Below are 22,192 nucleotides of genomic sequence, written 5' to 3' on the forward strand. Positions count from 1 at the left end.
TCAGATGGTGTCAGCCAATCACCATTCTGAAGCCCTACCATAATCTCTGGTATGGGGAGACCCCAGAATTCTGTCCCATAGTTTAGACAGATGATAGATACTTTTATTGATCCCGTGAGGGAAATAAAGTAAATCATTTTCATTTTAGGACATTATTAAACGCTCGGTTAAAAGCAAAGGAGGTTGTCTGTTATAGTGGACATAAAAACAAGAGTTCGCTGGCATTATATCCTAGAAGACACAGACCGGGAGAATGCCCGCAGCGTAAAAGAAAATGCCAGATGAACTGGGCGTTTGCCTAGCGTAGTTATAGTGGACATAAAAACAAGAGTTCGCTGGCATTATATAATTATACGAATTACACGAATATAATTATATCTTATTAATTTCTTGTGATACGCGATTCTTTTAATACAGTCTTTGCTGTGCTCTAGAGGATCCTTGTGATATTTCGAGCTCTGGTTGAATGATAAGTGTCGCAGTTTAAATCATTTTCGTAGTTAGAAATTATGGAACGCTCTGTTAAAAGCAAGGGAGTTTTTATCTCCGTTGCAGTTCTTTTGCAACATGAATATAATTATATCGTTATTAATTTCTTGAGATACGCGATTCCATATTATATTCCCTTTTAATCAAATTCTAAAAGTATGCTTGTTGACTCCGGTATCACATTAGTTAAAGACTTTGATGCTTAAAATGTTTAGGGAGAAATGGAATACTGGTGTGTATGTTTTCTTTAAAGTACCGAGACCAGCCATATACTGTATGTTTAAGTTCCAAAATTAATATCGTTTATGGACTTCACACACGTTGCAGTATGCTCCTATTCTTTTTATGCTCAGGCACTAAGATTTCCCTTCTGCTTTGTGTAAGGATGATATCAAAAGCAATCTTAAGTGGTGAGAAAGCTGTGCTCAATGTATTTAAGGGACTTAAAAGTAAAAGGAGATGCTTCATATTGCTTGACTAATTTTAAAAACTAAGTTATAAATGCAGACGCTCCCTCGGTGCGCTGCTCTAGTACGCCGGCTCTTACACAGTGCCTGTCGGCCATAAGCGTTACAATATACATACCCAACACTGCTTGTACCCATCTGTCATGCAAATAAAACACCTTGAATTGAATTGAATTGAGGGGAGAGGGGGGGAATACTAAAGCCAATACTGGCTCAATACCCTCAATGGGCTTTGACGTGCTAATGTGTTGGTTTAACAGTCCGGGAGTGGCAAGCTTCCAATGTCAACTCAACTTGATTGGAAGACAATGAACGTATTTTAGCCCTAAATGAATTAATAGCAAACATGGTTTACATAAAATACATTTTTCCAAGAAAGTTTATAATAATACGATCTATAGTTGAAATCTGAGCCTAAATATAAAGGAAAAGCATTTTCAGAGAGCAGTCACGCTGTGTTTATGTAGAAAAAGCGATTAGGTTTATGAGCAATCTAATTACCTATTTGCTTAAAACGCTATATAAAATAAAGTTTATTTAGAGATGAATGATCAGTGTCGCAGTTTAAATAATTTTTATAGGAGGGCTTGGACAGATTCCAAGTGCATTATTGCAATTTACATTGCATTGTCCAATGTTCTGTTGTAATACAGGCTAGAATACAGTTAGTCTAAGCTTTATCAGCTTATTTAAAATACATTTTTTGAATCCCCGGCGGAACACACTCCATAGGAATCAGTGCTTTTATACAGTATATCGCCTTTAAACACATATATTTAAACACGCGTTTACGATTTAAATCAAAACGCGATTCAAATCAATATAAATGTACATTTTGTAACGCATAGGTGACTATTCATTGTTATTAAAAAGACTTAAATTCGATCATGTTGTGATATTTAGAAATATACATTTGTTTGGTGCGAGTGAGGTTTTATTTAATCTCTGACCAAGGGAAACGTTTCATTTTTTCAAAGAAATGTTTGTTAAAAAATAAATTCATAGTTCCATGGGATTCAATCACAGACCATGTGACATGGGAGTCAGGAAACTAACACACAGCGCCACCAGATTTAATAACGCAATAAAAACGTTATAAAATAATGTGACTAGGCACAGAAAAAGTTTACAGCACAGTACAATAATAAATACTGACCATGACTTTAGAAGCATAAATTACCTTACACTCAATTTAAACACAAGCTGTCTTTCTGTATGAACCTCTAAGCTGGTTCATACAGAAATATAGAAATGCATTAATCTGATTATGATTAAAAAACACATAATTAAACACGTGTTTGCGATTTAAATCAGAACACGATTTAAATCAATATAAATGTTTATATTGTAACGCATACTGTTCAGCCTCCATTTCTCTATAAAAATTTACTCTATTGCACACACACACAATGGAAGCAGGAACCGCTGTCAGAAGGGAAGAAGGTGACTATTCATTGTTATCAAAAATGACTTAGAATCGATCATGTTGCGATATTTTGAAATATAAAAGTCAATTGATTGTCCATAATATCGCTATTCTATTTTTTCGAAGGAATGTTTGTTAAAAGAAAAGTCCAGCACCAGATGGATTCGAACACACAACCTGTGCGTTGTTAGTCACGCACGTAGACCAGTAGGCTACTAGACAACTCGCATGAACAGGGAGGCGAAACAGCCCTACACAGCCCTGTCGCAGTACACGACTATAATCATACCGTTATTAAATTCTTTAGATACGCGATTCCATATTATATTCTCTATTAATCAAATTCTAAAAGTATGCTTGTTGACTCCGGTATCACGTTAGTTAAAGACTTCGAATCTTAAAATGTTTAGGGAGAAATGGAATACTGGTGCGTATTTTTTTCTTTAAAGTACCAAGACCAGCTATATACTGTATGTTTATGTTCCAAAATTAATATCGTTTATGGCCTTCACACGCGTTACTGTATGCTCCTATTCTTTTTATGCTCAGCTACTAAAATTTCCCTTCAGTGGTAAAATTCAATATCTACAACGGGCACAGTAAAGACGTTTACAGTAAGTATTTCTACGACAGACCAACGGACCACGAGTGCCCCTGTCGGTCATCCAATCACGTACCGCGGTACTCAGCGTCATCTTGCGTCATGATACGCGACACCGCAGCCAATTACCTGCGGTACGTGTCTGTACCGCACACTTTGAATGGCTGCATTTGTATTATGCTCGGCATCACCTGTGATACACGGTGGACAAGTAGTTTTGCCATTATCTTATAGTCCACACATAAAAGTGTTAATGGTCTCCAATTTTTCAAGAGTGTGAGGTCTCCTTTCTTAAAAATCAAGGTTAAAATGCCCTCCCTCATAGACTGTCCCATACATTCTTTGCTAAAAATCTCTTTCGTTAGTTCCAAGAGAAAAGGGCCTTAAATCCTCCAGAAGGTGCTGTAGAATTCTACTGGAATTCTGTCAACTCCCGGCACCTTCCCTCTTTTCAGAGACTTCATTGCTGCTTCCAGCTCTTGCAACTCAAAGGGCTTTTCCAGACCAGCTTCTCTTCTGCTGACAGAGTTGCCTGCAGGGTCTGAAGTATCAGTCCCGCTGCTTCCCTCTCACATACCTTTTTCTGAGAAAAGGTTTCCATAAAAGTTTGACACTTCTCAAAGCATTTCCTCCTTATCTTTAACTTGTCCACCACCAGAGTCAGAGACTGCATGCAGCACTCTTTTCCTGTTTCTTTCTGATTTTATTAAAAAAAAACGTAGAGCACATTTCATATTTTTCCAAGAACTCTACTCTCGCTTAGAACATAAAATCTCTTGCTCTTTTCTCATAATATTCCTTAATTTGTTGAACTAGAGTTGTTACCTTTTCCTCACTAGAGGGCGCTGTACCATCTCTGCTGTTATAGCTCTTCTCCAAATCCCTCCCAAGGTTCTCTAATTCCTCCCTTTCCTCTCGCCTCCTCTCCCTGCAGTATTTCCTAGAGATCTTCCCTATCAGGATCTTGGCTTCTTCCCAAAACTCCACCAAAGATCTGTCCTTCGTTCTTTTGTTCAGAAATCTTAATAAAAACCTTTCCATCTTCTTTATATACTCTCTTTCCTCCAGGACCACACAATTTAGTCTCCATACCCCTCTGCCAAACTTAATTCCAAAATCCGCTATTTTAATGTTCACACTACAATGGTCAGAAAACCACACTGGGGTGACTTGAACAGTCTCCACCTTGATTGTGCAGGAAACAAAAATGTAATCCAGTCTTCTACACACCCTACTTGTTCGCTACTTGCGATTCTAATTAGGTTCCTGCCTTCTATTTCGAAGACCACACCCTCTTGTACTAATTTAGCCCAATTAGGGAAAGGTGAAAAGTCAATCTGAGCCTCCTCATTTATTTTCTGCTCGGACAGAAAGTCTTCAGTCGCTGCAACTTCAAGCCCTACTAAACCACAGGGTCGTTTACTATGGCCCGAAAAACTTTCTGCCTGTTTTATAGGCTCCACACTTGTCTGAGGGGCCATGTTAGCAACCACCTCAGAGGTTGAGACCTCCTCACTACTCCCTCTCATCTCTAATTTTCTTTTGGCAGTCCCACCAGTTCATTCCATCCCTTCTTTAACCCTCTAGCCAGCCACCCAGCCTCCTTAGCTTAGGCCCCTCCCACCAGCAGCAGCTGTGCCGAGCCAGGCGCAACCGAAAGCGGACTGTCGGCACCTGCGGACAGAGGCAAGGGGCAGCGCTCTCTCAGGACGGACGGGGACACACACACACAAGCCACGCCTGCCTCCCTAGGGAAAAGATGAAAAACGCATGGGAGCCGAAAAGAGGCCTGCCTGCTTGGCCAGAAAGTCGAGACGCGGGAGAGTGCACAGAGGAAGGACGGGAACGGAGACAGAGACATGGAGGGAGACATGGAGGGAGAGAGAGAGAGAGAGAGAGAGACGAGACCGCAGAAAAAGGATGTCCAGTCCACCTCGCTTGCTTGCTTGCTGGCTACGTCTCTTTTCGACGCTGAGAGAAGGTAGTGCACCGTTCCCGGGGGCGCTGCAATACCGGGCTGATGTGTGGAGAGGACGGAGCAAGCTTCTGATCCAGCTCCCTGTTCCAAAAATCCGTTAAATATGTGGTCCCCCTATGGGGATAAGAATAGATTTTTTTTTATTTTAATATAAAACGAATCAATAATCACATCTCAATCACACCACACTCTCACAACCCTACACCTAACTCAGATCCCTAACACAAACAGATCCTTCCATCGTTCTTTCGCCGCCGCAAATCCCTACTTCCGCACTTCCCACTTCACTCTGTTCCCTATGTCATTCCTCACCCTCCACACCACAGCACCCACTGATCCATGCACACCATGCTTCACCAGTTCATTCCTGTCTTGCCACACATACGCTTTAACTAAATTAATCAGCAGCCACACCAAAAACCTCTCATTCTGTTTCCTAACTCCTGCCACCCCCTTTAATACCATTGCATAAGTTAACCTTTCTGTAGTGAAAAACGAAAACATCCATCGTGTACACTGCCCCCACACCTGTTGCACAAATGCACACTCCCAAAATGCGTGCCTCACCGTCTCCTCCTTGTGGCACTGTTGCCGAGGACAATTCTTCTGCTTTGTTAAGCCGTGTCTGTACAACTTCTCCCTCACAGCCAATCTGTCCCACACACACAACCAATTTAGATCACACAATCTATTCTCCAAAGGCTTTGCCTGTGTACATGCCCAAACCTCTCGAGGCACCCCCGTTACCACAGGGCTACTGTCTTTTCTCAGCATCCGATACATCAGTCTTTGATCCAAAGAGGTGAGATCCGCCTTCCCCGTCGGGTGCACTTTCAGCCAGTGCACTGCATGTCTGTAGTGCAATGGTAACTTCTCGGCCTTAGGTGTTGAGTTAATCTATTTCACCAAATGCCTCATAGCGTGAGAGAACCACAGCCGAACAAAGAAAAAACAAACCGGGTCTCCGTGCAACATCAAACAGAGACTAGCAACAAAAACACAGTCCAGCTTCAGGGGAAGATCCGGAACCCCTCTTCCCCCTTCTTCAATCGGCCTGTACATGTCTGTTCGTCTTGTATATTCATACTTTCCGCACCACACAAAGGTGAACACAGCACGAACCAGCTCTTTTCGCATTCTCGCCGGCAGGGGGTAAACCACCACCAGATGAATCAACAAAGGCATGACCTCCGCCTTTAGCACTACAACCTTTCCGAGAAAGGATAGAGATCTATGTCGCCACAGCCCCAACTTTTGTGTCACCTTCCTCATCTTCTCCATCCAGTTAAGGCGAGCAGCATCTTCAGGGTGAAACAGAACTCCCAAGATCTTGATAGGCTCCTGCACCACTGTCAAACCACCAAAGGTATTGCTCCTGTCTCGCCAAGTGCCCCAGTATTTAATAGAACTCTTGTTCTTATTTAAAGTAGCTCCTAATCCATCTTCAAATTCTTGAGCTATACTGAGCACCCTGGTCAAGCTGTCTTCAGAGCTCAAAATCAGAGTAATATCGTCAGCATAGGCTATCACCTTAACCTGCCTTCCCTTACTTCCTGGAACTATAACACCATCTACTTGCCAATCTTCCCGTATCCAGTCCAGGAAAGGCTCTATGTACAGGACATAGAGCAAGGGAGACAGAGGGCACCCTTGCCATACACCACACGTAACGGAGATTCCAACCCCTACCCATCCATTGATGCTAACCCTCGTTTCCACTGACCTATACAAGGTGCGGATCCACTCAATAAACCTAGCGCTCACCCCCATTCTCGCCAGGATCTCCCACAAAGCCTCGTGATGGACTCTATCAAAAGCCTTGTTTTGGTCCAAGTTCACAAGCATCAAAGGCAGTCTTCTATCACTCACCCATTCGGTGATGTCTCGTACCAGCTGCAAATTCCAGTCCATCCTCCTTCCAGCCACTGCACACGTTTGGTCTTCCCGCACCAGGTACATCATGATGTTCCTCAGTCTCCTGCTCAAAACTCTGGCAAGAATCTTGTAATCCGTGCACAATAACTGTAGGGGTCTCCAATTATCGAGATTGGCGTTGTCGCCCTTCTTCTTATAGTACGCTGGGAAAATGTTCCGAGGTCAAATTCTTCCAGCACGGGGGTACCTTTAAAGCAGAGACGACGGCACCGAAATTTTTTGGCGCACCTTCTCTTTAAAGCCCTGGCCAAATATGAAGACAGTACGTACAGTTATAATTCAAACTGAATTAAAAACTACACATCCCAGTTACCATGGTGGTGCTTGTGATCAGTCAGTCAGCTTGCGAAAAATCAGTCACATGACTTTGGGGCAGTTTCGAAAGCTTAGCCTATCAGCAACAAAGCGAAATTAACACTATAGGCTACCTCAAACTGTCAGTTACACAACTGTGTATGTCGCTTAAGCCACTCCTATTTGGCATTTTAGTTATGGAGGCGAGAAGACACCCCCCCACCCCCCCCTCTCTGGGTGCCTGATTTGACGCCATCTTTAACTGTTCCGTTTCCGAATCGCAGTAGCTACGCGTACGAAATAAAGTTCATCCCAGCTACAAAACATATATATTTTTTGTGGTAAGAGGGAGCAAAACATCAGTATTTACTGCTATTAATTACTGTACGATTTATAGTTGAAATCTGAGCCTAAATATAAAGTTAAAATCTCAACAAAGCAATGTAGGACATACAGAGAAAATAAATCATTTCTGACATCTAAAATCCGTTTCGATCAAGGTCTCTAAAACGAACAAGAAAAAGAGGATTTTCGGAGGGCAATTACGCTGTGTTTATATAGAATAAGTGATTTATGAGCAATCTAATTTCTTGTTCGTTTAAAACAGTGAAATGTCAGCTGCAAAAGATAGCACCAGAAACAGCACTCTCTCTGCCTGTCATAGACGTTCAGGAAAGGCTGAATGAAGTCATGGTGATCAATAATAACAGTTGTAGGACAAGAAACAAAAGATAGTGAAAACTTAAGATTTTTAAGGCTAAAACTCAAATTCATTCTACAAATTAAGGCAAATGAAAATTCAGGACGTTAAAGTGCTAAAGGTGTAAAAAATACAAAAATGCACATGAGCAAAAAGTTTTCGAAATGGAGCAGGTGTTGCTTTGAAATAAACAAACAGAAAAAAAAGCCATGACTATAGTGCAGAAGAGGGATGCAGGAACACTTGCTTAGATATACAAAAAAAATCACAAAAAGGTGTATATTACAAAAGAACATGCAAACATGTTCATCATGTACATCAATTTCCCTTCGCGATCAATAAAGTCTTATCTATAAACATGAAACAGAGTGAGGAATCAGAAAATTAGCATGCATAAAAAACACCAATTCTGTCAGTGAGCCCAAATGAATTAATAGCAACCATGGTTTCATGGAGGGCTTCTCAGATAGTTGGGCATTCAGGTAGATTGCCAGGTGAAAGGATTTGTAAATATATTTTGTTAAAGCAAGTCAGTTTTTTCCGCAACACATAAAATACATTTTTCCAAGAAAGTTTAGCCTTTGTCACTAATGAAACCACTAAATAAAGACATAAATATAGAAATCTTAAGATTTTTTTTATTCAATGTTGGTAGCAGGTTGAGCTAAGTGTATATTTTGTCGCAGAGTTGCTGCAAGATGTTAACAGTGAAACAAGGTATTTAGAAATGAGTTATTTCAAGAAGAAAATTTTCAGAATAATTGCAAATCTTGCAGGATAGAGAAAGCACAGAAAACGGGCAGTTATATTGATCAGATTATTATGAAAAGTCATTTAGCAAAGGGAATGAGAAGAGTGACAGACTAGTATACTTTCGATCTTTTTTTCTGAACCATGGAAAATCTGATCATGTTTCTCTATAACAATAATAAAAAACTTTATATATATCACCTTTAAAAGTGGCATCTCAAAGCAATACAGTAGATGTAAAAACAGATAAAAGGACCACAGATTACAAAGTAAATACATATAAGACAAGCAGTTAGAGGTGCTACCAAAATTAGAAAATGAAGCAGATACAGACACTAAGTCTTCTGAAAAGAAAGGTTCTGAGGTTAGATTTAAATGCACTCAGGGTACGTGACTGATATCACTGGGAATACAAATTGAGAGCTCTGGGGTGCAGCTAGAGAAGACCCTGTCACCCACAGAATGTAAATGTTCTTGATGACAGCTAGAAGACCAGAGTCAGACAGACAAAGGTGGGGAGTTGACAGATAATAAGCCATATACTGTAGGTACTGAATGAGGATGAGGATTTTGATGTTGACTCGAAACCTGATAGGTAACCAGTGCAAGGACTTGAAAACAGGTGTAATGCATCCCTGATAGGATTCTTGCTGTCATATTCTGAACATATTGAAGATTGCTGTGTGGATTTAATTTCCCCAGTGAACAGGATGTGCATTTATTAATTCTAGAAAAAAAAGCCTTTCTTGATTTCTCTGGTTCTTAGTTTCTCTAGTTCCCTTTAAAATAAACTATTATTCCACAATGCAGAGTATTACATGGCCAGTATTTACACATGATATTTGTGATTTAAAGAAATTAACACAAGCAGCTTTTGAGATTTAAGTGTTGGCTGAGTTATTGCAGGATAAAAGACTAGAGATGTTGGCAAGAAGAAGATATTTTGGGAAAGCTGAGGAATACACTGATAACAAGAACACTTCCTAATGGGGTTAGGCATACTTTTGATGAAGATGATGAAGTTAAGAGACTGTATGTTTACATAGATACTGAAATGAGGATTGTATTTTAGATTTTGTGTAGTTGCTAGCATTGAACTGTGTGTTGGATGCACATGAATTGAAGGAATGGCCTCCAAAACATAGCTGATGCAGATCCACAGAGCCAGAATATTAAGATGTTTATAATTAGAGGCAATTTGTTTAAATAACTAGGTATGGATACTGATGTGCAAGAGAGGTGGAAAGGCTGTTTCCCTAAGCCAGCACTATAAAATATTTTATTCTCAGTGAGATGCTGCCATTTCATAGTGGGTTTCTAACACTGTGTATAGTTCCATCCACACAGTGCCTTTACTTCTATCCATTTCTAATCTCTTTATCCAGTACAGAGGATTTGGAGCCTATCCCAGTAAGCAACGGACACAAGGCAGAATACACCCTGGACATAGCGCCAGTCCATCACAGGACAGACAGACACAAACACACACACACCAGAGCCAGTTTTCCCATAAACCAATTAACTTACCAGTATGTTTTGGAGTGCGAGAGGGAGTCATATCACACATATGGGGAAAAACCATGTAACCCAGAGAGAACATACAAACCCCACACACACAGGATGGCAGGAATTGAACCTAGGACCCCAGTGCTGCAAGATAGCAATGCTAACCACTTCACCACCATTATAAATGGATGGATATCTTAGTTATCTTTCTAGTTCACAGGTTTGCATGCATAATTTAATTTTGAAAGCCACTGAGACATCAGGTACTACTGTTGTATTTATGAAAAGAAACAAAACAAAAAGCATACTAACAACTGTGCCATCCTACTCCTTAGTTAATACATTTTATTATTCATAAACAGTTAACATTGTTAGCAAAATATTTTGAATTATATTTAACCCTATTTCTTCTTTAGTTTTGTATTTAACTTATTATATGATAGTCAGATTTAATGTATATTTGAACAATGAAAATATATTTTTACAAGATGCGGGGGAAAGTGCAAAAACTTATTACAGTGCTAAATTTAATATTATTGATTGCTAATAGTTTATGCTAACACCTAACTTTCTTAATTAGATGTATTTAAAACAGTGAACTAAGTGTAACATACCATTCAGAAATACAATCGAGAATAGTTTTGTGGTGTTTGTATGGATGAAACGTTTCTAAAATGTATAACGTAACAAAATTAAAGACAATGAAAATCTGTAATCTTTCCAATTGTAATGTCATTAGACAGAACAAGAAGTTTCTGCTTTGTCTAAGGATGGTATCAAAAAGTAGTCTAAGTGGTGAGAAAGCTGTGCTTAATGATAATTAAGTGACTTAAAAGTAAAAAGAGATTCTTCATATTGCTTGATTAATTTAAAAAATTAAGTAAATAAATGCAGATGCGATTGCTGCCATAAGCGCTCCAGGCAGCAGAAGGTTCGTTCTGTACTGCTGAGCTCCGTGCCTCCTCCCTCTCTCGGTGCCGCGCCCCTCTCTGACAGAGCGCAGTGGGCGGTATGCTATTTTCAGAGCCTCTGATTGGAGAAAAAAGACCTGCTGATCAGTTTCACACAACAGGAAGAGAAAAGAATGGGATTTTTTCTCTTCGAAACGTGTGTTGTCTTTATGAAATTCGTGTATTTTAAACGTTTAATTAAGAAGTAAAAACCTTACAGCATACACAAAGATTCTGAGCTGATCACGAGGAAGAAAAATCACCCATTTTTCGTGCATAAAAAGTGGTTTTTAACTCTTGAAACCTGTTTTTATAGGTTTTAAAGTCGTGCCATGTCTAAGTTAAGCAGGAACACATCATTATATCTCATTTTTTATTTATTTTTTAAAAATTTTAAAAATCGTTTGCCCAGCCTACTTATAGATTGGGGTCAATATGCCTGTCTTCATCGAGGGGCCCAGCTCACCAAGCTGGAAAATCTCCAAAAAAACCCTCAACTAAATATGCTCCAACTGCTCCCAGAAAACAATATAAAACTCAACGGGCAAGCTGTCAACACCACGAACGGTACCCTTCCACAATCCTAACATAGCCTCCTTTATTTCCTTAGATGATAAAGGACAGTCCAGATCTTTGTCTTCCCAGTTACTGATACACACCTGGGCCATCAGTCTTCCACGCACCTGCTCATCCACCTTCTTCTCAGTGAAGAGAGCCTTGTAATAGTCTGACGCACATTCTATCATACCAGGAGTATCTTCAGTTACCTCCCCGTCCCTCCTAACGAGTTTCTCTATATAGATTTTATCCTGTTGTTCTTTTACTCGGCTAAAAAACTGTACTGAGCACTGCTCGTCTTTCTCTAGCTGGGTGCCCCTCAGACGGAACAAGTAATCTTTAGCCCGCCGCAACCATTTCTCCCTCAACAGTGCACGTACCCTAGTAGAGGCCCTCAGATCAAAATCCCCACTCCGATTAGCCTCCATATAAATCCGGTCTAGCTCATTCTGAAGTCTGGTTAGTTCCTCCCACTCTGCTTGTCTTTGGGCCACACAATAATCAATAGTCACCTTAGCGATGACCCTCTTGCAGTTCTCCCACCACCCAACTGCCGACTTAAACCTCCCTCGTATTCCTAAAAGATGTCCTAGTAAGTGTGCAATCCTGACTTGGTACTCTCTGTCGTCTAAAACCGTTTTGTTTAGTTTCCAATACCCTGCTTGAAGGCCATTTTCCTTAACTTTAAAGGTCAGTACCAGCAAAGCATGGTCAGAAAACCATGTAGGTGTTACTGTTCTATCCAGGATCTCCAACCTCAAACCGTGAAGGATGTAATCCAGACGCCTTTGCATACCTCGTTGATTGTCCCACGTGTAATGTTTAAATCGGTGAAACCCATCTTTAAGTTTAAACCCCCTAATGATCTCTAAGAGTGAACTTACCCCATCACCCTGTGTGTCCGCCAAATCGATATTAAAATCACCTCCCACCACCAATCCTCTGTTCGTATAAAGAACAGGCTCTAGATCTTTCAAAAATTCGCTCTGCAGCCTTCTATCTGTAGGCACATACACACCCACCAGTCTTAGAGCCATGTCTCTCCATCTGCCGTCAACCACCAAAAGTCTGCCAGGGACGATTCTGGTTTCATGCACGACAAAATCAAGGGAGGCACATCTACACCTGCCCCTGATGAATGGACCCCTCCTACACTCCACCACGATCTTCCTTTTTTCCATTCTTTCTGAAATAAATCAACATCCCTGTGCCCTGCCAAGTGCACCTCTTGAAGAAAACAAAAATCAGTCTTTCCAACCCCCACACATTTATAGTTGCAATAGTAAGTGTCATGGCAGGCCAACAGAGCTCTCACTGTCCATTTCATCCTAAGCAGATGACGAGGGGCTGATGGATCCGAAGCCACACCCAGGACTACCAGCCGTCTCCAGCCCTTGGTAGGCGGCCCCAACACCATCCTCCTGCTCCATCTCCTCTTCCGACATTCCCGGCGTGACTGGTAGACACATAGCAATAGGGCTCTCATCTTCCCCAGGCCTATTTAATACTGAACATATGCCATATGACTGTGATGGCTTCACCTGCCATCCTTCAACCCGGTGACAAGGAACCTTCTGTCCCTTCGAAGTCTGCTAGATCTTCCGGATCTAGCTTCGGATCTTCAGAGGGGTCAGTCTCGTTAGGATCGCTGCCTCCACTGTCCTCTCCTGATGGTGCCCCTTCTTTTATTTTAAGCTTCTTGCCTTCCGTGATGGCAAGTTTCTCACTTTCCACCCGCTGTCTTTTGGGGTGAGCTTTCTCTCTGTTCATATCTACATCCTCGTCATCCAGACGCCCCTCAATTTTACCAGCCTGTTCCATTCTACCAGGTCCCTCCTCAATCACCTCCAGTTGCCCCTCTACCTGCACCTCCACATGCTCTTCCTGCAGCTCCTCCACCAATCCTGCTGAAGGTACACCTTGAGATGTCTCTTTATCCTTATCCTCCATATTCTTAGACTGTCCTTCACCTCCTCTCGCATCCTGGGTCACCGTGCCCTTTCTACAGTTCTTTCTTCTAAGCTTTCGTGCCTCGCCACACCCCAGCTCCCATCCAGAAACGTTTTCCTCTTCCACCTCTGACTCCCCATCTACCACTATCCCCGAAGCCGGGCCCTTCTTTGCAGCCACATAGGTCAGATCCCTATTCAGGCAAGCCTTATATAGATGATCATCCTCCCCGCACAACGAACAGACCTTTTTCCATCAGCTCCTCTTAGTATGTCCCTCCTCACCACATCTTGTGCACCGAGTAGTGTTATAATCCGTTTCCAGATGACCTACCTCATGACATTTCCGGCAAAAAGGTGGCTGATTGCGATAATACATATGGCCCCGACTTGCCCCAAGAGCAAACAATGCCGGGGGGTGTGAGTAGCCCCCTTCATAATTCCCATTAGCTTTCAGGGTCACCTGGTACTGCCTCTTCCCTGTCCAATAACCGTGTTTATCATTTATCATTTTGAGTCTCTCTACCGACTCGTGTGCATTTCCAAGAAAGCCGTGACATCATCATCAGTGACATACGGATCGTATATATATATACACAATTATACAGCGAGTATTGTCTGAAGCCAATCCGATACATTCAAAAGCATTCATCCATTCATTATCATGTTTTTCCACGCATTCTTACGACACTTTCTTATATGTCTTCTCATCTACAAACGAAACATCGAAATACTTCTCCATCCAATTTCCTTGCACACACTGAACTTCATAGTTTTCTACCTTCAAAACCAACATCAGAATCTGTTCCACAAACAAATCCTGACCAGTCATGTCGAAGTCAGCCTTCCAGTAAAAGCAGATCGTCCACTTGAGGCTTGGCTCTTTTCTCGGCCTCCTGGAGGAGGCCGGCGCCCCTGCCATCCTGAAGACGACCCGGGCCAGAGGCCGCCGCCGCCGCTCTCCACTCCTTCCGCTCCCTCCGCTCCAGCCACAATAATCCGCTCCGCCACCAAATCCGCTCCAAATCCTCTCCTGGCTGATGTTCTCCAATCTTCAAAAAAAAGTGGGTATAGCCGCACTCCTCTCTGCTCTCCAGCCGCTCCTCCGTCGCCCTTCTCGTCCTCAGACAAAAGAGTTGTAGATCTTAGGCCAAAAGGCCGAGAAACGATGCCCCTAAAGGCGTGGACCGACGCGCCGGCGTTCCGCTGGCGCACAGTGGCGCAGGCCGACTCCTCTGGAGCCCAGGACCCGTGCAGCTGCCAGCCTCCCTGCAGCCAGAGGCCTGCTGTCGGACTCTGCTCCCCCTCTCTCTTGCCTGCCTGCCTTCCTGCCAGTCCCGGGCAGGGGCCCTGCTCTTTGATCTTCTGTCAACGGCCTGACAACGACTGCAGCTGCGGGGGGCGCCAGCCGGCCAGCCTCCTTAGCTTAGGCCCCTCCCACCGGCAGCAGCTGTGCCCAACCAGCTGCAAGCGAAAGCGGACACGCACACTCCTGCCTGCCTGCCAACAAAAAAAGAAAGAAAAGGTGTATTTACTAAGTTTTTTGAAGGGAAAACGCCCGGCTGTCAAAAGGGGCCCGCCTGCAAGGATGGACACACACACACACACACACACACACACACCACGCCACGCCACGCCACGCCACGCCTGCCTGCCTGCCTGCCTGCCTAAGAGATTAAAAAACAAAGTTTTTTTCAGGGAAAATGCACGGGAGCCGAAAAGGGGGCCGGCCTGCTTGCCGAGAAAGTCGAGACGCGGGAAAGTGAACAGAGGGAAGACGGGAACAGAGACGGAGACAGGGAAGGGGAGAGAGAGACAAGGAGACACACAGACGGATGAGAGACAAGACCGGAGAAGAAGGAGCTCCAGTCCACCTCGCTTGCTTGCTACGTCTGTTTTTTCACCGCTGAGAGAAGGTAGTGCACTGTTCCCGAGACTCTGCAATACCGGGCCGATGCGTGGAGAGGACGGAGCAAGCTCCTGATCCAGCTCCCTGTTCTAAAAATCTGTTTAATATGTGGTCCCCTGATGGGGGACGTATCAGATATGAAACTGAAAAGAACAGATTTTTTTATATTAAAGTACAAAATAAACAAGTTATCACAGAAACATCACAAAACTTACAAAATCAGATCACTGAAACCATTATAACCTCATTCTAAATCCAAAAGGGTTTTCCACCGCTCTTTAGCCGCATGATAACCCCATCTCCCGTAATCATATCTTTGCAATTGGCATAACTCATACTTAACATTCCCACTTATCCCCCGCACACTCACATCAGCCCCATACTTCACCAAATGATTTCTGCAGTCCCATTGGACCAATTTAATCAGACACCATCAACCACAACAAAAAGTTTGTCCTCTCATCCCCCTTGACCAATTTCCATCCCCATAACACCACGTGCTCAGTTAGTTTAAAACTCGGCCACAGACTCGTGAATAGGGCACGATGCTTATCCCAAACAGATTGTGCTACTCCGCAACCCCAAAACACATGAGCAATAGATTAGACCGCGGCACACTCAGTCCTTGGGCACAAAGGAGACTTCGTCAACTTGTGTTTACACATGACTTCTCGCACAAACAACCTCTTCCCCCCACACAACCCATTCAGATCCTTCATCCGATTGGGTAACCCCTTAAGGTGAAGAAACCTCCAGCGATGCTCTGGTATCTCTATTCCAGGATACTCTTTTAGTATGCACACCTCCCTTGCTCTCTCATATAAAACCCTGTGCCGCATACAGCCCTCATCCAACTGTGCCCCGGAGTACTTTCTCAACCAAGCAGTCGCTTGCTTATAAAACCACGGCTGCTCCGCCTTGGGAGTGACATTTGTCCACCTGCACAGGGGTTGCACTGCCCAGGAGAACTAAAGTCTAGCAAAGTACTGATGCTTGTGCTGCACTTCCCCATACACAGCTCAACACACCTGCTACAAATATTGCAGTCAATTTCAGGGGAGGTCTGGCACATCCCTCCCGCCCTGGTGAACACCTTATATCCACCCGCTTTATGTACTCATATTTTCCACACCAGATAAATTGAAACACCAACTTCGTGAGCTTCTTGTGATAACATACTGGCATCGGAAAAACGTTTGCTAAAAAGACCAACATTGGGAGAATGTCCAATTTTATCACCATCACCTTCCCAATGTATGATAACTTCCTATTCTTCTACATGCCTAGCTTCAACTCACTCGGTTCATCTGTGCATCCCAGTTCTGTAACCCTAACACTCTGGGTCCCAAATTAATGGGGCGACAAAGGGCATCCAAGTCTTACCCCTCTCCCTATCCTGACCTTTTCACCCAAGTGTCCATAAATGCACACCCTAAACCCAATGTTGAGATAAAGCAACTTTAACCAATCCACAAACCTTGATCTCAAGCCAGCTCTTTGTCACACCATTCACAGAAAGGGAAGGTGGACCCTATCAAATGCCTTTTCCTGATCTAAACTCACCACCAGCAGAGGCAAATTTCTATCCTCTGCCCAGGCAATTGAATCTCTGATGAGTCTCAGGTTCCAAAATATTGATCTTTTTTCCACCCTGCATGCCTGATTGGGGTGGATCAAAATGGGTAAAACACGTCGTAGTCTAGTACACAGAACTTTGGCAAGAATCTTATAATCCACACAAAGTAACTGTATCGGCCTCCAATTTCCCCAAGTCCAAGGAGTCACCCTTTTTATAAAGCAAAGCCAAAACTCCCTGCCTCATCCAATCACTTAAGCCCCGCCTGCTTAGAATTTCCTCAAAAACTTCTACCAGGACTGGACCCAACAGGTCCCAAAAAGACAAATAAAACTCCACAGGCAGCCCATCAATACCAGGAACTTTACCTTTACCCAAACTGCGTGCAGCACTTTCCACCTCCATTAAACCTATTCTTGAGTCCAGCCCCTCCATCTCTTGCCCATCTGATCTATTTGGTACCAAGTTTGCCATCTCCTCCATACAGCCTCTGTTTTTAATTTCCTCTTGAAAGCAAACCTCATAGTGCCGCGAGGCAGCCACCACCATTCCTTCCGAGGACTTAACCACCCTATCTGGACTCACACGAATGCCTTCAAAATTCCTCCGCCCTTGCTTTGCCCTCACTGACCTGAAAAACTGGCCAGACACCTCTTCATATGGTTCCATAACCCAATCTCTTATACAGAACAGAAAATCCCTTGCCTTTTTGACGTAGATGTCCTTCAGTTTCACTTTCAACCCCTGAGCTGCCTGAAAGTCGAAAGCCAAACCTTTATTTCCACGCTCATAGATCTCTTGTAGCACACTCTGCAACCGCCACACCTCTCTATTTTCTCTATGTGCTCGCAAAGAACAATACTGCTGGAAATTATTTTAAGCCTACACTTTAGGCCTTCCCACCAATCAATCAAAGCCGGCCGGGTACTCTTCTGGGCCAGCCATAGCCGCAACCTTTCTCTAATTAACAGGGAATAATCATGTTCCTTCAGAACAGCTGTGTTTGATCTCCACACACCTTTCCTGTAATTAGTACTCAAGTCACCTACTTCGACCTGGATGAGTACATGGTCTGTGAACCAGACTGGAGTCACAGTAACATTTCACACAGGGATACATGAAGACACGAAAACATAATCCTGTCTCCTTCCAACTCCCCTAGTATTCAACATTCAACACTCCCCAAGGAATTCAACATTTAATCTAATTAAAATTAACTTTAAATAATTCAAAATATAAAAATATCACATCCAAATCAATAAATTATTTAGTTGTAAAATTGTAGTCCCATATCAGGTTTTTAGTAGGAATACAATTAAACAATTATATGCGCCACAGAATAGATAAATAGCAAAGTGATACGATAATCTTATACAATTTCTGTGATCATTGCACTAAGAACCCAACTGATAATGTTTTTATTTTGTGTGTTCAAATCTCATCTCAACTAAACTGTCTTATTGACATTAAAAATGACACACAAATAAAAATGTTAAAATGCTAATACAATACTATAACAGCCATAAAATTAAAAATAAAGGAAAATTATGTAAAGAAAGTCTATGTTGAAAATGTTGAAACATTTGAAAGGGAAAGGAGGACAAAATTATTTTACACATTATTAAAATAAATTCGGAATAAAAAAAACGATATCCTACTACATTGTTGTCAACTGCATACAGTAAACATGAAGGCGAGAATATTTTTTCCCAACATTTTTAACCAATGTTTCAGGTCTTCACATGTTGTAATATGGATTCATATTAATATAGTAAATGTAAAAACCTTTTTTTTACCAAACACTTAATATTTAGATGTTCAGAGCAGTTTTGCTTTACAATTTAACATTCACAATTTCTATCCAGAGATTTTAATGGTTGTTTGCAAAATGCTAATTTTTAGACTGGTTTTGGGAAGTACCCTTTCTCCATTAACTATATTTAAAAATACATTTTTTCTTTTTTTAATTGGGCCTCATCTTTAAAGTTTTATTTTGAGCTTGAAGGAAGTAGGAAGGCATATGTAGTTTTCTCTTACAAAATATTCAAAAACATTAGTTGTACAATTTTGAAATACTACTTTCCATCTTATCTGTTTATGTAATTAGAAAATCATGTAATGTATAACGCACTTGTTTCAATCGTATTGCATTTTATTTGAAAAAAATATATAAATTGCCATTCATGTTGCCAACCACTTAACTTTTCTTTGTTTTCATTGCTTTTAATTTTAAGTTTTTTTAAATACCAAATTTAAACATTTCAGTACTTTTAAGTCGTTCTTCACTTTGTTTTTTTACAATAGTAAAGTTTTTCTAAACAAATGTCAGTTTCTTTAAAATTTTGTTCGGAGTATAAAACTGAAGATATTCGGTTTTAAACATTATTAGGTTTGTGCATGAGAATGCAGGCAAATGCTCTGTTTCCATTGTACAGGTGATCAATTAATTAACACCTGGACCTCAGAACCTGAGCTATATAAGACTGACTAAAGGAGCATAGCTTGGAGTAGAATCAAAAACTGATGTTCTTTTGGAGTGGATGGTTTAAAAAGAGTAAAGCTTAGAAGTAAAAAGTGGAGTTTTTCCAAGAGTATATGATTAGGGGAATAGAGTTTTTGATTTGTGGTATACAGAAGAGGTTTTAGTTAAATAGCTTTAAATAAAAGTATGGTTTATCAAGCTGTTCTATTCTGTTACAAGTGTTTTGAAAGTGAATACAAATGTTTATAATGAGTACTTTTTATGATTAAGTGAAATTAAATTGATCTGTTATTATCTATTATCTGTTTGTCTGTTCTTCATACAAGCTCTTATTTTTCATCCTACAGACCTGAAGTACATCTTATCTTGGGTTAGGTTTTTAACCTAAAACCTTTCACTTTCAAGGTCAATAGGCCATTTAATTTTGAGCCTGGTATGTTTTGTATCAAACTGATGGGAATCCCCATCCTCAATTATTTTTTGATCATTAGGGTAGATCCACCAAAACGGTTTCAAAAGTCAGAGATCGAACACTCGCAGCTCGCCAAGCTGAAACAGATGAGCAAAGAGAAGCAAGGCAGCAGGTAGACCAAGCAAGAAAAGCAGCTCAAAGGCAAAGAGGGTTTGACTTTCACAAAGCAGCTTTTGATTACATTAACAACTTTGACGTCTCACAACACAAAGCTTTTGAAATTGGAACTATGAGTGTGGTGTGGAGTCACTGCAGTGCAAAAAAGTGAGGAAAAAATGAACCACCAGGTCTTTGCTGCAATAATAGAAATTTGAGTCTTTTGCCAATAGAACAACCACCAGAGCCTCTTCTCTCACTGATGGAAAGTGATGCAGAAAGTTCTAGGCACTTCCTTTCAAACATCAGAAAGTACAATTCATGTTTCCAAATCCTTTAAAAGAAGTAAATGAGCCAGGATTTATGCCCACCTTCAAAATCCAGAAAAATGTGACATTATCCTTCGTCAGAGAGATGATACCCTACAGAGAATTTTGGAAATGTCATCCTTATGATGTGCCCCCAGTACCCAATAATATTTTGGAAAGGACAAGATGGCTACTTCTTCGACATTCCTGTCTCTCTCACCAGGCAAGAAAGTTACCACAAGTGATTACTATGCTTACCAGATTACGTGAGTGTCTTCGGCAGAGCAGTGACACTGTGGCTAAGGATATGCACATATGACTGGAAGTTTTGTTGGTTCAAATCCCACAGCTGGCAGAGGAATCCTACTCTGCTGTGTCCCTGAGCAACCCCAGCTGCTTCAGGAGTGCCGTATAAATGGATGACCCTGCACCTTGTCCCCAAGCTTCTCTCTCCCTGTCTGTGTGCTTATGTGTCTCCTGGAGAGCAAGCTGGAGTTTGCGAAGAGACAAATTCCTAATGCAAGAAATTGTATCTTTTGTTCATTTGCGAAAATCAGGCACAATTTCAACCTGAGACACACCAGGGTCTGAGAGATCTAATCACCAGTGATGGAGACGTCAACAACGTTGGTGGGGGGGAAAGGATGATATTACCTTCCTCGTTCACAGGAGGACCAAGGTACATTGACGAAAAGACTCAAGATGCCATGACTCATGTGAGACCTGACTTTTTCATTACTTTCACATGCAACCCTACATGGGAGGATATACAGAGAGTTTTTTTACCTAGCCAAAAGGCAATCCACAGACATGATCTTATTACAAGTGGTTTTCGGAGAAAGGTGATGTCCCTCATCAGCCTTCTAACGGAGCAAAATCTTTGAATCAAGATGCCACATGTATACCATAAAATGGCAAAAGAGAGGTCTACCTCACACTCACATCTTGCTCTGGTTGGTCAACAAGATTCACCCCAAAGATTTTGACAGAATTATTTCAGCTGAAACTCCAGATCCTCATGATAACCAAGTTCTGTTTGTTGTAGTAAAAGAAATGATTCATGTGCCCTGTGGTGCTTTTGAATCGTAACTTGTGTGTAGGACATACATACCGCGGTATGTGATTGGCTGGCCAAAATGACCAACAGGGGCATTCGTGGTACGTTGGCCGGTCGTGGAAAGATTTAATCATTTAATGTCTTTACTGTGCACGTTTTAATCCGCTTAGTATTGAATATTTATATGGAATTTTACAACTAAAGGGACATTTTAGTAGCTGGTCACAAAAAGAATAGGAGCATAACGCATCTGAAGGTCATAAATGATATTAATTTAGGAACATAAACATATTATGTAAACTATATATGGCTGGTATTGGTACTTTAAAGAAAAAATACATATCAGTAATTCATTTCTCCCTAAACATTTTAAGCATCAGAGTCTTACATGTGTTTATTTCGGAAACTATTTTATGTGCTCCTTGCTCCCTCTGACCATGTTACTGTACGTTTATACAGTACTCTGTGAGAAAAGTGATAGTTTTAAGCTTTTCTGTGAATACGCTCGAAACTGGAATAAACAAGAATACTTTTAGAATTTGATTAATAGGGAATATAATATGGAATCACATATCTAAAGAAATTAATAACGATATAATTATATTCATGTACTGTAACACAAACAGAAGTATATACTGTACACATACAGTATCTATTGATATGTGTACGGCTGTTTCACCACTCCTCAT

At 41.5% G+C, this 22,192-nt stretch overlaps 2 long non-coding RNA genes, 1 other non-coding gene and 1 pseudogene across 3 annotated transcripts in view; 1 reads left to right on the forward strand and 3 right to left on the reverse strand.

The window, feature by feature from the left end:
* LOC148647726 (uncharacterized) overlaps positions 1 to 22,192 on the reverse strand; it is a 188,666-nt gene that overhangs the window by 141,728 nt on the left and 24,746 nt on the right. The window lies entirely within an intron of this gene.
* Positions 1 to 22,192, forward strand: part of LOC148647728 (uncharacterized) — a 492,485-nt gene that overhangs the window by 102,486 nt on the left and 367,807 nt on the right. The window lies entirely within an intron of this gene.
* LOC148647733 (U2 spliceosomal RNA) lies at positions 4,963 to 5,122 on the reverse strand (annotated as a pseudogene).
* On the reverse strand, positions 15,518 to 15,704 carry LOC148647734 (U2 spliceosomal RNA). Its single transcript, XR_015927167.1, has one exon. It is a non-coding gene; the product is annotated as a U2 spliceosomal RNA (small nuclear RNA).

This window comes from Lepisosteus platostomus, chromosome 15 (genome assembly GCF_059453375.1).
Source record: "Lepisosteus platostomus isolate fLepPlt1 chromosome 15, fLepPlt1.hap1, whole genome shotgun sequence".
NCBI lineage: Eukaryota > Metazoa > Chordata > Actinopteri > Semionotiformes > Lepisosteidae > Lepisosteus > Lepisosteus platostomus.